Source organism: Dermacentor albipictus, chromosome 10, assembly GCF_038994185.2.
Source record: "Dermacentor albipictus isolate Rhodes 1998 colony chromosome 10, USDA_Dalb.pri_finalv2, whole genome shotgun sequence".
Classification (NCBI taxonomy): Eukaryota; Metazoa; Arthropoda; class Arachnida; order Ixodida; family Ixodidae; genus Dermacentor; species Dermacentor albipictus.
In genome coordinates, this window is record NC_091830.1 from 80,778,531 (window position 1) to 80,796,554 (window position 18,024).

Here is an 18,024-nt window from a genome sequence, read left to right on the forward strand (position 1 = left end):
GTGCCAAGTTGGTCAAGTGCACTGAAGAAAGGAACTCTCGTTTTAGTCCATGAACACTATCTACCGAGGCAACTCTGGAAAACTGGACAAGTGGCAGAAGTGCTTCTCCGGCGAGATGGAAGAATCAGAGCTTGAATGGTGCGCATGCCTAATGGAACCCCATTGAAAAGACCGATTCAAGTGTTGTACCGCATGGAATACATGGACGCATGACCTTAAGCTCATTCCGAGGGGAGTATGAAGAAACTGCCAACTTTAGCCTCATTCTTTTCGTCAACGGGCAACCCTGTGCTCCTCCGAACTCACTCGGCAACGGGCATCACTATCGAACTATAGTTTAGTTGTTTTGTTCACCTCAAACGAAGCTGTCACTTCTTTTTTGACCTGCCCTAATACCCTCACCATCTGCGACGGGGACAGTGTCCGCCGTGTGCTGGGTTTTTGTGGCTTAGTTCCCGTTGATGCGAGACGCAGCTCTCTGTTCGCTCGCTGCTGTTGGACAGTTCTCTCGCTCCAGCTGCCAAGCTTCCTCCCTCCAGCGTTATGACAGAGAGCTTCCGCGCCCATCTGGTGAGTTGTGTTTATGCTTGCTTCTGCGCGCGTGATACCATGTCTGGCAATTTAGTTAGTGTGCCTATGTTTACAAGCATATACGGCCGATAAAGCTACTATCGTTATTTAGTACAGCTGTGCACGAAGTTGCTTTCGCAGTGGTTGCTTCGCCTTTTGGGTGAAACTGCCTCATATTAAAGCACGAATAAAATATGGGTGTAAATGTGGTCGAGGAGAAGCATTTATGCACAAATTTATGTCAGAAAGAAAGACATTGTAGAACCGCGCACTTGAAATCTTAATTCTTGTTTACCAAAATTTCCTTTCTGTCGCAATCCTTGTTCAGTTTAGGCAAGTTAGAGGCATGTGCACATTTTTTTACCATGATGTCCCTTTTTCTTAGCGCCTTGCCGCGTCCTGGCGAAGCAATCATTTCCTTCACCTATAATGTCATTACAAACAAAGCAATGAAATGTGTTTTTAATGTTCTTCTTGCAGTATCTTTGAACAGCTGTTTACGATATATTGAGGAAAATTAGCGATGGTATATTTATCTTCTTTTCAAACAGTGTTCATATTCGTGAACCCTTCCCATCTGAGGGAAATTTTAAAAATGGTAATTTGTGATACAGCAATGATATGCAACCAAATGTTTGAATAGGTTAAGGTCTATAACCCACCAAATTTCAAAAGGCTACGTGCATTGGTCCAGCATAAAAAATTCGTGAATACAGCAACTTTTGAAAAGCATAAAATTAAGGAATTTCTGCAAAACACTTTGCATAGTAACGTCAAACAATGCTAGCTGACTGTTCGTTACGGATGCGTTTTGCAGACAGAAATATATCCTTTGTAGCCGTAATATTTGGTATTTCATATCGTTGTGAAATTGTCAGAATGCCTGATGCATGAGAATGGCGCCTCCACACTGAAGAATTTTGATATTCTTTTCTTCCAAAAGAATTCATTTGGTAGAGAAACCAAGTTCATTTTTGTGCTACCGAGTGATATGCGCCCAAAATATAAACATTCAGTGGAATCTAAGATGTGAATTTTCGCACCCATGTTGATCTCTTGTGGAATCATCCTCGTACATTGTGCTACATATTCTGCAACCAAATATTGATATCTAACTTCCCTAGCTTCGGAGGAGCCTTACAGGTAGTGTCGGTGGTTTAGTCTTTCTTTCATTTTTGCTTCCGCGCTATTATTTTTGCAAGGAAGTTACATCGTACACCGTGGAGCAATTGCTGCGCTTTCAATTTACGATGGCTAGAGGAATCACGAGACGTATGTCTACATTGCGAATACGCCTGCCAATTGCTTCTGCCCAACTACATATTTAAATCCTGCATGATGTCTTTAGTATTCCAAGATGCATCTGCGCTCTTGCTGACACAATCCTTTTGATTAGTGTGCACCAAAGCCCAAAACGCTGTGAAAGGAAAGAAGGAAATTTCTAAAGCCCACGGGGAACATCAAAAACTCACAGCTTTAACAATCGCGTTTTCATTGAGCGGTAATCTATAAGGGCCATGATTTCATAAGTGAAGGGCTTGGGAGCATAGTTATTGGCCAAAGTAGTTTTTTTTTCTAGCATTGATGTGAGCGAAAAATTCCTAGTGCGTGTTTCACTGGCAGTTTCAAGACTGTCCAATGTAGGCGACGCGTAGCGGTAACGGTTGTTGCCGTTTCTTCACAATGCCGCAGAACATTTCGGATATGAACACCCCCAAGGACGCACCAAGGCCAGCGCCTAGGATGACGAACGGCAGCAATGACTCCTTCATCTCGAGCGGTTGCCAGACGTCTTCTGAGGTAGTGCTGTTTGGCGCTGGTAGAAGACGGTACCAGTAGCGAGCACTGAATTGGGCAATTACGCCTGCCTCCATCATCCTGATTGCCCTGTAACGTGAACATCAGACGAAAAAACAAAAACTATGGGGTTTCACGTGCCAAAACCACATTCTCATTATGAGGCATGTGGCAGTGGAGGACTACGGAAAAATTAAATCACCTGGGTATCTTTAACATGCCCCTAGTGCATGGGACATGGACGTTTTTGCATTGCAACCCCACCAAAATGCGGCCTCCATGGCCGGCATGGCAACAGACGAAAAGAACCTTTCTTGCAGCACTTCTGCCTTAAATTTAGTGCCCTCAGCAGGAACCAGAAATCAGTTTAATTTCGGTGGAAATCTCCCTGCACTAAGCAGTAGCATTACGTAGACTAATCAGAAACTTACAAAATATTCTGCGTGTAAATAACTAGTAAGTACTACAGTCAACTAAGAAGCTGAGAAGACGCGAGCATATACCGATTTCCATGACAGCGGCAGATACCCGCCTTTTCCGTATTGTCTCAACAATCAGATCGCTAATGTGTCGTGCGGCACTTGCGCCTTATATATTGTTTCAAATATATACATATATTTAGGAATAAAACATAAACCATTGGTTTGCTCAAGCAGTAATAACATGAACAGTAGGAAAAACTTCTTTATATACCATAGTACCACCATTCTTCGCCTGTTCATATAAGTCACCCCAACGTCAATCTCCGTAAACAAATGTCGGGAACTCATATTGAAATGGTTAACCACTCAACAAGCACCACCTATAGAGACTGCCATTATGCAGCTAGACATAAACGCACTTGACCCGCTCTGACGCCTACGGTCATTGTAAAAGAGATATGCGCGTACAGAACATATCCGTAAAGCCCGAAAAATAATTTCTTACACGGGGCTGCTTAGAACATCTCGTTTCGAGAACACTACGGGAGTGGAATATACTGCAATTTTTAGTAGTTGATGCAATTTCTTACTCTAGTTTTTATGCTATACTGGAATCTGAGAATATTACTGTCTACGATTATTTACTCTGCATGCTAACAGTCTACGTACATTCTTGCTATCCTTTGTGTTTCATTATCTTGCTTGCTTTTTTGTTGTTGTTTTTCTCAACGAAGGTTAGTTTGTTTTGGCACAGTGTAATGATACGTCTGATGTTTCATACTGACTTGCAATATAATGCGTGTAAAGACTGCATCAAATATAGATATGCCTGATTTTGTGGAGTTACAGACGAGGAGAGCTTTCTCGGTCGACAAAGACCTCTAGTTGTAAAGCATCTCGGTTCCTTATGACGACCTGGATCTTCTCGTGCCTCGTGTTTGTTAACTTAATTAAATTCTGGGGTTTTACGTGCCAGAACCACTACTTCATAATGCGGCACGCCATAATAGGGGACACCGGAAACTTTTGCCACCTGGGCTTCTTTAGCATGCACCTGCACCTATGTGCACGTACATTTCGTCATTGTGCCCAAATTGAAATGCGGCCGCCGTGTCTCTGTGTTTGTGGTTTTTCAAAATGATGCGTCATATATTTTGGCCGAAATATGGCGTCTGGCTCCACAATGACTCGTGCATAAGGTTTTGCCAATAAGAAATCGTTATTAAATACCATGACTTTTTAAGACAAATAATAATCTTAGCCTGCTTACTTTAAGTACAACGCGGGATCAATATATTGCCACGACAAACTTGGTGACATTCAAGTTGCGCGCCCTTTGCACTGGGCACTGTGCACGCCGTACAGTGGCGTTGTTCAGCAACAACAGGCAGCGATATTCGTGGCACGGGCAGCCAGTTGGACCCGGCTCGCATGCGCCACGCGCACGAGGTGTCACGCGAGGAGAAGAGAAAGACGGTTCGAGCCGAGCTTGAGAACACGACTGCCGCGGATTTCTGCACGATCTCAGTGACTTTTACTAGTGGGCACAAGTTCGCCTTTAATAAATATCCTTGTTTTACTAACATCGTTACATTTCTGGTGGAGGTGCTGGGTATGAGTCGAAGCCCCACGAACGAAAGTCAGCGTAGCCCCGACAACCCGCGAGTCCATCCCGTGGAACTGACACCTGTACACCAGCGGACCAGCCGCCGTCTTCGTGGTGACTCGCCCGAATTTGGCCCTCTTCTCTTCTTGCCAAGAGAAACTCCCACAACGGACGCCGCCACAATGAACACCCAGGTAACACCGGCACAGCTAGTCGTAAGCCAACCTCGCAAGCCGCCAACATTCCATGGTGACTCGTTCGAAGACGTGGAAGATTGGTTGGAACTGTTCGAGAGAGTGGCGAGCTTTAATGAATGGAATGAAAGACAGAAGCTCCGTAACGTGTATTTCGCGTTGGAAGACTTCGCAAAAACGTGGTATGAAAACCACGAACCCTCTTTGACCTCTTGGGAGGAATTTCGACGACAACTGCTAGCAACGTACGCCAGCACGGATCGTAAAGAAAAGGCGGAAATCGCACTTCAAGCCAGGAACCAGCTCACAAACGAGAACGTGGCGATGTACATCGAGGACATGTCCCGCCTGTTCAAGCGTGCTGATCCCACCATGAGTGAAGATAAGAAGCTGCGCCATCTCATGCGTGGAGTAAAGCAGGAACTCTTCGCAGTTCTCGTCCGCAACCCACCGCGCACGGTCGCCGAGTTCAGATGTGAAGCAACGACCATCGAAAAGACGCTGGAACAGCGGGCTCGGCAATACAACCGTGAGGCAAGCTGCGCACCTGTCCAAGTCGTCCCTGGAGGCCTGCCAAACGACCTGGAAACCCTGCGGGAGCTTGTCCGGTCAGTGATCAGGGAAGAGCTCAACAAGTTACAGATACCTCAGGCTCCAGCTGCACTATCTATCGTCGACGTTGTCCGGGACGAACTCAGGAACGTCATACGGGTTCCAGAGCGTGAGCCACAGCCGACGCGGCGTACCCCAACGTACGCCGACGTACTCAGGCAACCCGCGGTACACAGTAGTGGAGCAGTTGCGACGACCGTTCCCTACCCATCGACAGTACGCAGTGCACCTCGTCTACTGGAACCACCGGCTGCCTATCAGCCTTTAGCACGTAGTGCACCTCGTTTTGTGGAACAAAGGCCCCGGAAAAGTGACGTCTGGCGTGACCACGAGCGCAGGCCTCTGTGTTTCCACTGCGGAGAAGCGGGTCACCTGTATAGGTTCTGCCCGTACCGTCAAGTTGGGTTAAGGGGTTTTCCCTTAAGCGCACCATGCCCCCGAAACGGTGAACGGCCAGCGGAGATAGAAGAATACTTGTCGACGCGCCAAAGCCCCGTTACTCCTCGCCAACATCAACCACGGGCACCGTCGCCCATGCGCTACCGATCGCCTAGCCCACGCGCGTCTCCAAGATCGCCTAGGCGTCGTTCACCAAGCCCACACCAGGAAAACTGAAGCAAGCGACCTGTGGAGGTGAGGCCGCTGATAGCCAGAGTTATGAAGATCCTCCAACGCGATTCCAGTGCGGTGACGAGATAATTCCAGTCTACAGGTGCAGGAACGAAACGATTACGTCAGATTTGCGGCTGATAATAGACGGATGCGAGCTGAATGCCTTAGTCGACACCGGCGCTGATTATTCAGTAGTAAGCTTCAAGATGGCGAAGCACCTTAAAAAAGTTGTGACGAAGTGGACTGGTCCGCAGATACGCACGGCAGGCGGCCATCTTATTACGCCCCTTGGCCGATGCACCGCAAGACTTACGATAAAAGGCTTCACATACGTTTCTGACTTTATTGTACTGCCAGAATGTTCACGGGAACTTATATTGGGAATGGATTTTCTACAAGCTAACGGCGCCATAATTAACCTACGTAGGTCCAGTGTATCTTTCTCGACAAAACAAGCTATACCTGTGGAAGAATCGGAGGAGCGACGTCTCGCTGCACTGCGCGTCGTCGACGATGACGTAACTGTGCCGCCACGCTGCAGTATAATGGTTCTTGTGGAGAATGAAAGATTTTCTGACCGCGAAGGCATAGCAGATGGAAACATAGAGCTCCTTTTCAACAAAGGCATTTGCGTGGCTCGGGGCCTTGTTCAGTCAGGCGATGGCCGTGCAAATGTCGCACTTACAAATTTCGGTAATGAATTCCAACATATCGCACAAGGAACAGCTATTGCCTATTTCCACGAGTTCTGTGAAGCGACCGAATTATGCAGCCTAACTACGTCAACTGCCCTGCCAGGAACCTGCAGTGTCGACAGATCAATTACCGTCAACCCGAGACTCCCTGAAGCCCGAAAGAAACAGATATATGCCCTGATAAAGGATTTTTCTGACTGCTTCTCCACGTCCTCGAAGGTACGGCGCACGTCTGTTACGAAGCACAGAATCATAACAGAGGACGCCACAAGACCGGTATGCCAGCACCCGTATCGAGTGTCACCAAAAGAAAGGGAGGTCATCAAGAAGCAAGTAGAGGAGATGCTTTCAGATGACGTTATTCAGCCTTCCAGCAGTCCATGGGCGTCTCCGGTAGTGCTGGTTAAGAAAAAAGATAACACGCTTCGATTCTGCGTCGACTACCGTAAACTGAACAGCGTAACCAAGCGGGATGTGTACCCCCTTCCGCGTATCGACGATACGTTAGATCGGCTCCGATGTGCAAAGTTTTTCTCGTCCTTGGATCTCAAGAGTGGATATTGGCAAATAGAGGTGGATGAACGGGACCGTGAAAAGACAGCATTCGTAACCCCTGATGGCCTCTACGAATTTAAAGCACTTCCATTCGGCCTCTGTTCCGCACCCGCAACGTTCCAGCGAATGATGGACTCTGTGCTTGCAGGATTGAAATGGCAGTCATGCTTAGTGTATTTGGATGATGTGGTCGTATTTTCCACCACATTTGACCAACATCTAGAGCGCCTGCGACTAGTGTTAGAAGCTATTCGCGCCGCAGACTTGACAATTAAGCCGGAAAAATGTCAATTCGGCTTCAATGAACTTCGGTTTCTCGGACACGTTATCAGTGCTGAAGGCGTTCGGCCAGATCCCGAAAAGACAGCAGCTGTTGCGCGGTTCCCGACACCCACAGACAAAAAGTCGGTGCGCCGTTTTTTGGGTTTATGCGCATACTACAGAAGATTTGTGGAAAACTTTTCAAAGATTGCTGAGCCTCTTACAATACTGACAAGAGAAGATCAACCTTTCATGTGGAAAAGCGAACAACAAGACGCCTTTGACGAGTTAAGGAAACGCCTGCAAGCTTCTCCAATCCTTGCCCATTTTGATGAGACAGCCGACACTGAAGTTCATACCGATGCGAGTAACGTCGGCCTCGGTGCCATACTTGTGCAGTGGAATAACGGCCAGGAGAAAGTAATTGCTTATGCCAGCCGTAAGCTCTCGAAAGCAGAGGCTAACTACTCCGCAACCGAGAAAGAGTGCCTTGCAGTCATTTGGGCAATATGTAAATTTCGGCCCTACCTCTATGGTAGACCATTCCGAGCAGTCAGCGATCACCATTCGCTTTGCTGGCTGGCGAATCTCAAAGTTCCATCCGGACGACTAGCAAGATGGAGCCTTAGGCTTCAAGAGTATGACATTACTGTCGTATACCGATCCGGGAGGAAACACAGCGATGCCGACTGCTTGTCACGCGCACCCGTCGAGACACCTGTGTCAGAAGAAGAGGATTTCCCGTTCCTTGGCATTGTTGACGCGTCACAAATTGCTCAACAACAACGAGATGACCCGGAATTGCTTCCACTTATACAGCGCCTGGAGGGACTCGATGTTCAACTGCCGCGTATTTTCTCTAGGGGGCTATCCTCGTTCTGTCTGCGAGGACGTGTACTCTACAAGAGAAACTTCGAGAACAGCGAGACAAAGTTTTTACTTGTCGTACCCACCTCTATGCGAGAAGAAATTTTGCATGCCTGTCACGATGAGCCGACGTCTGGACACATGGGTGTGAGCCGTACAGTCGCCAGGATTCGTCTGAAATACTACTGGCCCAAGTTATTAGCATCAGTGCAGCACTACGTCAAGACATGTCGCGAGTGCCAAAGGCGCAAGACCCCATCCGTAAAACCGGCCGGCCTCCTCCAGCCAATAGAGCCACCAAAAGCCCCATTCCAACAAGTCGGTATGGACCTCCTTGGACCCTTCCCAACATCATCTTTAGGCAAAAAGTGGATAGTTGTGGCCACGGACTATCTGACCCGTTACGCAGAAACTGATTCCCTGTACAATGCAACGGCTGTCGAAGTTGCAAAATTCTTTGTCCACAATATCGTGCTGAGGCATGGCGCTCCCACAGTTGTTATTACCGATCGTGGAACGGCCTTTACTGCGGACCTAATGAAATGCTTGTTGCGAATGACACATACTGATCATAGGAAAACTACGGCGTACCACCCTCAGACAAACGGTTTAACTGAACGCCTTAACAGAACACTGACCGACATGCTTTCAATGTATGTCGACGTTGAACATAGGCTGTGGGACGAAATTTTGCCATACATCACCTTCGCATATAATACGGCCGTTCAGGAAACAACACGAGTCACCCCGTTCGAACTTGTATTCGGCCGAGCCGTATCCACAACTTTGGATGCTATGTTGCCGTTAGATGAAGAACCCCATAATTCATCTGACCTGGATGATTTCTTACAACGAGCCGAGGAGGCACGACAGCTGGCAAGGTACCGAATACGCCGCCAACAACGCATCGACTCCAGCCGGTACAACCAGCGCCGTCGTGAAGCTCATTACCAGCCCGGTGACAAGGTGTGGGTATGGACCCCAGTGCGCCACCGTGGACTGTCTGAAAAGCTTCTATGCAGATACTTCGGCCCTTACGAAATACTTCGTCGTATAAGCGACGTCACTTACGAAGTGAAATCCGCTGGACACGAGAGCCCAAGACGGCGCAACTCCACGGAAGTTGTACATGTTGTCCGCATGAAACCCTACCAGGAGAGGTCATGAACAACAGCAACAACAAAAAAAAAAGTGAGCGCCCACAGGAACCCCCTACATCCTCTCACGCATCGGGCCGATGCGGTAAGGAGGGGGATAATGCCACGACAAACTTGGTGACATTCAAGTTGCGCGCCCTTTGCACTGGGCACTGTGCACGCCGTACAGTGGCGTTGTTCAGCAACAACAGGCAGCGATATTCGTGGCACGGGCAGCCAGTTGGACCCGGCTCGCATGCGCCACGCGCACGAGGTGTCACGCGAGGAGAAGAGAAAGACGGTTCGAGCCGAGCTTGAGAACACGACTGCCGCGGATTTCTGCACGATCTCAGTGACTTTTACTAGTGGGCACAAGTTCGCCTTTAATAAATATCCTTGTTTTACTAACATCGTTACAATATCCGCCAGCGATCTATATTGTACAACCTCTTCCGTCCACTCTGTTCTATACTGCACATACAGTTTCTGCACTCGCATCACACAATTGCGTGGCAGTACCATTAACGGCACTGTTTCTATGCTCATCGTTTCACGGCTTTTGGTGAGCTATCAGTCACGACTACATAGTGTTGGCTATATGCGGTTCAGCCGACATTAACCTTTTTTAATCTTTTTTTCAATTTTTTTCTATTCCTATTCCCCTTTGTGGCGACGTCGTCCATAATTATACCCTTGAACAAATTGGAGACAGCCTTTCAGTTACGAACGCTAATTGCATTGCTAGAGTATCCAACATCACCTTAGTTATTTGCATGATAATAGGGATTGTTTGGACTAAAGACATTAAACGTTCATCATGATTCACCACGAGCACAGCCCTTGGATCTGTAAAATCTTTTACTTGATGCCGCCCGCCCTGCCGGGCGTAGGTGAATCCAGCGGAAGTGCGGCGTCATGCGATGGTTTTTCCAGGATGTCGGGCGTATGTTGCACTTACGAGTTTGCTTGGCTGGGTAATATTATTGCCGTAGCAATTTTCTTCAAGGTTTCTCGCGTTTTAGAGGCTTTCCTTGTCTACTCATGCCTGGTGAGCAATTTTACGATAATCTCAACTCGCAGGTAATTTTCACTTTTCCACAAAGCGTTTTCTCAAATGCCAGTGTTTCCAGCGCGTGCCACGCTTGTTAGCGACGCTGTCGGCGCGGCTAAGGCCAATTGTGGATGTCTAAACAAAATACTATTGCAATAGCAATTATGTGGACACTCCAAGCGCATTTCTGCCGCCGTCGTACCCATCGCCGTGAGTTTCCGTATAAAGCCCATGGTGATAACACCGTTGCCGCGCGCCCTACGCCGCATGCGCCAGCGAAAGCGTGCAAGGGAGGCCGACAGGCGCAGCTCGATCGCGCCCGCGCGAAAAAGACAAAAGTGGGGAAGAAGCGCGCTGTGTTGCGTCGTGGGCGAGGCACTCAACGTTCGAGGCACCGCGGGGGGGGGGGGGGAGGGGGAGGAGTCAAGAGGGAGCGGAGGGCGGCGTCCTACTCCGGCTGCAAATTCATGCACAAGTGTCGGCTGTATTGTGGGAGCGACCTGCGTTGGGGGCAGGGTCTAGGTGCATTGGCGACTCCTAGCTTTGTGCTTGCTGTGGGTTCTCGGCGCTCACTTTGAGCTGAAGCTATAGACGGCACAAATGTCACTTCGCTCGCTACTGCTGCCAAGTTTCCTTGAGCCAGCGTTTTGACAGTTTCCGCGGTCATCGAGAGAGATGTGTTCATGTTTGTTTGTGCGCGTGTGACAGCATGCTTGTTAATTAAGTTGTCATGCCTACATTCACAAGTTTACACGGCCAATAACACTGCTATCCTAACCCCGTGTAGCTGTCCACTAATTTGCTATCGCAATCAGTGTTTCCCCTTTCGGGTGAAAGTGAGAGTTTTTTATCCGCCTTGCTTCGGTAGTTAACGGCACAGCATGCAGCTATATTATGGATAACAAAAGATGCAGAGATCTCGTGCATATGAAGTGTCACTGCTGAGTGGCAAAGCGCCGGCTTGAGGCACAAGGCAGCTTACTTCCAGTGGCTTCAATCGACCATAGCGCTCGACGCGTTGGCCTGCCCCTAAATTACAAATCAGTTGCCTAGCCCAACAGTATAATGTCATCTGCAAACCAGACGTGGCTGCTATTGCCGGCTTATCGCCGCAGCTATCAAATTTTAATCTAAAATTTTCCATGCGTCTTTAAAGCATGCGATGAAATCTACAGGGAATATTTTGTTTCTTTGATAAGGGTATAGAATCATTCCCACTATTTCTTAAAATTCACTTATCTATACTCCTCCGATACACAATACTTGAATTTTGAGCGGCGTCTGTCTCTGACTTGAAGATCTTCCGTAATATATAACGCCGTACATATTGGTGAGAAATCGCATACTTTTCAATTTATTGATTGCGGAAAGTGAAATCATAAATTGCTAAGTATCTCTTTCAATCGCGCTTTAACATGACTGAAAGCATGGAAGTGGGCCTGTAGTATTTCAATTTCATGGTGCGTTCTTCTTTATCAATAAACAATGTTACAATATTTAGTATTTCTCCTACACTCGATGTAGCGCGACATGCCGATTTAAATTTTCACATGTGTTTCGAGAAAAATATTGCTGCCATATCTTATAAGCACGACGGTTATTTCATCCTGTTGCGGGTCAGTTTCCCTGCCCTCATTGTTCAAAAGTCTAGCAATGCCGCTCCATACACCAGAGATTTCGATTTATTCATTGAAACTACGTCAAAGCGTTGTTGCATGGGTCCTTCGCATCATGTACTGTACCATGTGGAAGGAATCTCATCCCATTATCATATAACTGAAAACGGTGGTGACTGTCCTAACTTCCTTAATTTGATTGATGCATGAAACTTGTCAGTGCCAATGCGAAGTTCTGTCCTTGTAGGATTCCTGCTCTCCTGGTTTTAAGTTCTTTCAATCTTCTTTACTACCATAATATTGAATGTAGACAATTCATTTTCTTCATGGTAAATTGTGAGAATTAGGTCATTTTGACCTGACCTTCAGTTTTCAAGACATGTTTGCCCTGGCGCTCCTTTCTTAGGTGTTTTGTACTTGGCTGCCCGTTGTAGTATTGTCATACCTTCAAAAGCTATTGCCGCCTTTAAATCAAGCTTCATTGGGGCAAATTTCATCATCCTGATGCTACAAATAAACTCGTAGGCAAGAGCTCAACTGTGTCTTTATCTCTAAACTCAATACCTCCGCTTACTGCTTGATTATTACGAGGTTTGTCCGCTATTTAGTTAGTAATGTGCTCATTTTACTTTTCTCATTGTGTGATATCATGGACCTCGCCTTACACCACTGCTTTTTCTCAGGCCCTATATCTTGCCCGTTCTTCATGTCGACACATATCTTGCCTTCTTTTTCACTCTTTATCAAGTAACACCTTTGTAGTGGCTGTGAGTTTTGTGCAATGAAGTTGCAAAAGAATCGGTTTCAAGTGGAATATTCTCCGTGACGTAGGAAGTGCTTACGCCTTGTCAAGGACGTCTTTGTAGGGGGAGGCCTTAGGGATCAAAATGGAGGCTGGCAGAGTGATGTACGGCGCGTACGCGTACGATGCTTGAACTTGTCCTGGGAACAAACGGAGGGCATTTTTCGCGATGGCGTTGTCCGCAAAGTACACCGTGCGCCGTCGCCTCGTCAAGTCGATACAGGCGCTCATGCTGTTTCTTGTGAATGGTGCCCAGTCTTGCACCGTGCTCTTCAACCTCGACAAAGAGGGGTTCTTCGAACGCTGCGAAAAGAAGGAAGGAAATATGAATGTAAGATAAAAAGCCTTGTGCTCTAACCAACGAAAAATAAAAGCAGCTTTACTTACAGGGATATGCTCAAGTAAAACTCTTGCTTGGGCTAGTTGGTTCATGCTTGAAGTAGGTAAAGGCAAGGCGCAGAAGACAAGTAAAGACAAGGCGCAAGGCGCTTCTGCGCCTTGCGCCTTGTCTTTACTTACGCCAGTGATGTTGCTTGAACCCGTGCAGCAGTCAGCTTGCCATCATATTGCTTATAGATATAGCTATATGCCATCATATAGCTATATCACATAGTTTCTCTATAAGTTACTACGGCATGTGTGTGACGTCACCAATAAGATCGCACCCTTGGGCATTGCGTCTGCGACCTCCTAGCTACCTAATGATGTTGATGTTGCGCCGTTGCAGGAGGAAGATGTTACCGATCGATCCTGTCATTGATCAACGTGGAGCTCGGAAATGTATTGAAGACGACAAATATGTGGGACGCTTGCGCATGTTGCTCTTTAGTCAACTTGCCCTGCCTTCCTATATAAAAAATAATGCCTAAGCATTCTTAGGCGACTATAACAGGAAATCCGTCCATCCGTAACGCATAACACGATGTGCCCAATAAAGAGAGAAAAATAGAACAGAATAATTTCTAAACAGAATATTAATAAAAAGAAATGTTGCTTCGTGCTCGTGATCTTTGTAGCTACGACCTCACGCTGAAAACCCGAGTGTCTTAACCACTGGGTTAAACATCCACGCTAGCAGAAGGTGATTATATCTGAACCATCTGATAAACATCGGTGTGGATTTTTCTGATGTTTGTGGCCTGTCCCAGTTTAAGGATTTGTGCGAGCAGGCGTATTTTTGGTTTGTCAAACGCTGGTGTTCCAACATTTCGCGTGGGTGTTGCGGCATAGGCAAGGCGTGTGAGCTGGGCTGCTCCGCTCGGTTGCCAAAGTCACGAGCTAGAGCAATAGCGAGTTCGTTGCCTGTGAGGCCTGAGGCACCATATTACACTGTGGTAGCTGCATAATTCTTTTGCAAATGTACATTTGGCCTATTTATCATCTCCATCATAATACCATCTCCCGTTTCATCGGCGGAAGCGGAATAGTTTGGCTACTGAATGCATGTGCTCTCTAGGTTCTGAAGTGGACAGCCCTGCCCCGAGGAGAAAAAGAAATGCATCCGTTTCACATGCAGCTGGCATTTTAAACAAACCAGCTTACCAGACCTCTGCTGGTAAGATAAAACAAAAAATTTGCCTTTGAGTAGCTATACCACTGGTGGCTGTAAATGCTAAAAAACTTGTTGATAAGTTTAAATATTATAGCTTTTCGTTATGAAATTTACAAAACTTGCTGTAAGCCATGGTTATTTTGGGCAGTTAATTTTATCACATTGTTCTTCATAAACCTCGCGTATTACTAATTAATTTGCCTTGACATTAGCGTGCCAGTACCGTCTCAACTGGATCTGAACTTGTCTGATTGCTTCAACGTTGTCTCACTGCTTAGTGTGGGAAATGATAAAGGACAATATACTCATCACAACATACAGTTCCAGGGCTTTCTCTCACGAAAAAAAAGATATTTGAGCGCAAGACCGGCATTATTTTTATAAGATCTGCCAGAAGAGTCAAGCATTGTGATTTAACAAATATATAGGGTGAGTAGCTGCACGGAGTTCACAACGCAAGTGTATTTGAATGTAAACCCCTCCTTTTTCCATTGAAGCATAAGAAAGGTATGTTAGACATATGATCCGTTGTAAACTTCAACTGTACTGTACGAAGGATTGTGACAGCACCAGTTCACTTAGGGGCATGGCTTGCTTTCACTCAGTTAATTAAGCATAAGAACAGTACGTAGACATTCTGAAGCATACAAACCCTCATCAATACATCCTCGAAGGAATTGTTCACAATGCAGGGAACAAGGGTGCCCTTCTGCAACGTCGTCAGAAGTTTTTCTTCCGTGTCTGGAGCTTCTTCCAGTATAGGCTTGTTGAGGAAGCTGATATAGGCGCCCGTGAAGCAGTGCGTTATCATGAATAAAAGGATGTCAGTTACCAGCAGCAAGATAAGGAGGCTTTGTTTCATACTGCACGTCGCCACTGGTGCTGAAATTATAAAATAAACGAGAATAATGCACAAATAGTACGGTTTTACATGTGGAAATGCAATTTCTTCTTGCGAAAATGTACGATCAACAAACTAGGTTTTAGGGACGCAATATTCACAAAGTGTAACAGACTGCGCTTCCTAATTGCAAAACAAAGAGAGATTGTCAGGCAGACCATATAAATTGCCTCTTCTTAAACTCGATACAGCCATGCACAATGTGCCAGTGTAACGTTAAATAGAAGTTTTTCAATGAAATTTTCTAGCATCGCGTCTGAATTATTCTAACAAATGGACTGGAAAGGATTTAATTTCTTCATCGGAGAATTCAGAAATGGCCTGCCACAAAAGGCATAATTGTACGTCCTCGAATAGGGTAATTGAAGAGGTAGACCATAAGTCTACGACAAATTGTCGCAGCGAGATAGTTACCTTTTGAAAAAAAAATTCGTGGGACTGCAACATTTGTATAGAGACCAATTACCAGCTGTTTAGGCTGCGTACCTGGACTACATACATTATAAAATCACGCACTGTTTTTCTACGGCACCACACTACGCCGAGTCAAGAACCACCTGGGAATGCTGTATTCATGCTAATTTATTCTTTGATCTCCCTGATAGCTTTTCTGTAGTGGAGCAGTTCAAATGAGTTTTGTTGAGCGTGTAGCTGCAATAGCCAACGATACACTAAGCTGTTGGTTTGGTGTACGTGATGGGTCTCTATAATACAAGATTGCTGCCGTTCCACAGTGAGATGCATTGTTATTCAATTTGAAGGGCACCGCAAAATCTGGTAAGCACAACACAGGATCAGAAGAAAGTATTCGGACCAGTTCTCGGTAAGCGTCGTGATGTTTTTCTGTCCAACAAAAGGGACATCCTTCTGAGTCAGTCTTTTGAGACAGCGACGTTTGAGAGCATAATCTTGAATGAATGCTCTGAAATGGCCCGCCAAGCCTAGAAACACGCGAAGTGAGTGTACATCGTATGGCTTTACCAGTTTTGCTATGCGAGCTGCCGTTTCTTCTTTCGTATTCTTCGTTGTTCCGTCCAAAACTCTGCCTAGAAATGTCAACTTAGTTTTGAAGAACTCACTCTTCTTGAAATTAACTTTTAGCTTAGCATAATATAGCGATGTCAGAATATGACCCAAGTGTTCTTCGTGCAACTTCTCACTTTTAGAGTATATGATAATGTCGTCCATGTAGACACTGCAAGAGCGTCTGATGTAGGGATTTAAATCTGTGTTCATCATTCTTTGAAAGCAACTAGCTGACTTTCTCCATCTAAAAGGAAAGCGATTTGTATATGCCAAATCAAGTCGTAAATGCGGTGCATTGCTTAAGGTGTTCTTGCTGTGGCACCTGCACGAAGTCCTTGCCCATGTATATGTGAGATATGCAGGTACAGCCTCAGGTTTCATCCATGATGGTGTCAATCCTTGGCATTGGAAAAGTAGTCAACAACGTTTGGTTATTTACTCCTCTGTAATCTGTATATAGCCGCCAGCTGCCGTCTTGCTTTGGAGCAATGGTGTTAGGTGAAGCAAAGAGAGACACTGACGGGCGAATTGCATTAGCACCTAACATCTTTTGTATCTCTTATTTTAGCCACGCCTTCATTTCTCTCAACAATTTGTATGGCTTTTTCTCACAGATCTCTTGTTGGACAGGTAAAATGGAACCTCGAACTTTGCTCTCTCCAGTGGATATCCTCCCAAGCATACCGGTTCATGGTAGAATTGCGGAAATACACTGCCTTTGTTCAGCATACGTAGGTGGTCCTCTTTTTGTCCCGACTCTGTTTGGTCAGCCTCTTGATCAACATACACCGTATCGCCCCAATAAATGTTCAGTCTCAACAATTTATGTATGGACGAGATAGGACAAACTTGTATTCCACAGTGCCTAAACCAACGCAACCACTTCTGCCTCTTTTGATTGGTACCTTACTCTCCCCTTCCCCCTCGAGGCGTGCCCACTCGCGATACTCTCTTTTGCTTCCATCATACCCATGCAGAATAATTGATCTTCCTCGGAATACACCTTGTGGGCTTACATTGCTCTCCTTTAGAATGGATACAGGAGCTCCGCTGTCTATAAGTGCTCCTGCAGGTTGTCCATTATTCTCAATTTCTACAGGTAACAAATCTGCAGAAATCAAACAGACAGCCTCGTTTTTTGTCATAGGGTCAGACTGAGAACCCTCAGTTATGAATTTTTTTTCCGATCTGGGCAAACATCACTCCTCAGGCAATGACTCTCCTTCCGCGGTATGCAACAACCTATGGTGACCTCCATCATGGTAAGGGTTCTTTAGTAACCGTTCATGAAAGTATCTGTTTCTCGATGCTTCTGCCTCTTGGGCATCCCAACGCGGCATTGTGGCCCTCTCCATCCAATAGGAAGCGATCTCTTGAAGTGACTCCAGCAAAGTTTTCACAGTTTTTGGTGCTGCAGGTCAAAATTGGCGTCGTAATTCCCGAGTAGGTCATGTATTATGAGTGTTATAACAGATATTAGTGGAAGTTCCCGCTCTGCAGGTTGTAGTCGACACTTCTCGAAGAAATACTCGAGCACTGCTCCAGGCCTGTAGCGATAAAATATAGATTGTACCCATCGCTCAAGCTGGCTGCCACGTAATGACGAGATGTAAAGGCGCGTGACGTTATAAGCACAGAAGGCGCACGCCACGTGCACAGGCACCTCCGCCACAGTCTTTCCCCCTCACCTACCCCTCTCCATTGCTGCAGTGCTGTCGCCACACTCTTTCCCCCTATCCCCTATCCGTG

General features: G+C 46.3%; 1 long non-coding RNA gene across 1 annotated transcript; it reads left to right on the forward strand.

Moving 5' to 3' along the window:
* Window positions 1–377: 377 nt before the first annotated feature.
* LOC135921261 (uncharacterized) lies at window positions 378–2,490 on the forward strand. The gene is made up of 2 exons (XR_010570509.1): window positions 378–570; window positions 2,263–2,490. It is a non-coding gene; the product is annotated as an uncharacterized lncRNA (long non-coding RNA).
* The last annotated feature ends 15,534 nt before the right edge of the window (window positions 2,491–18,024 follow it).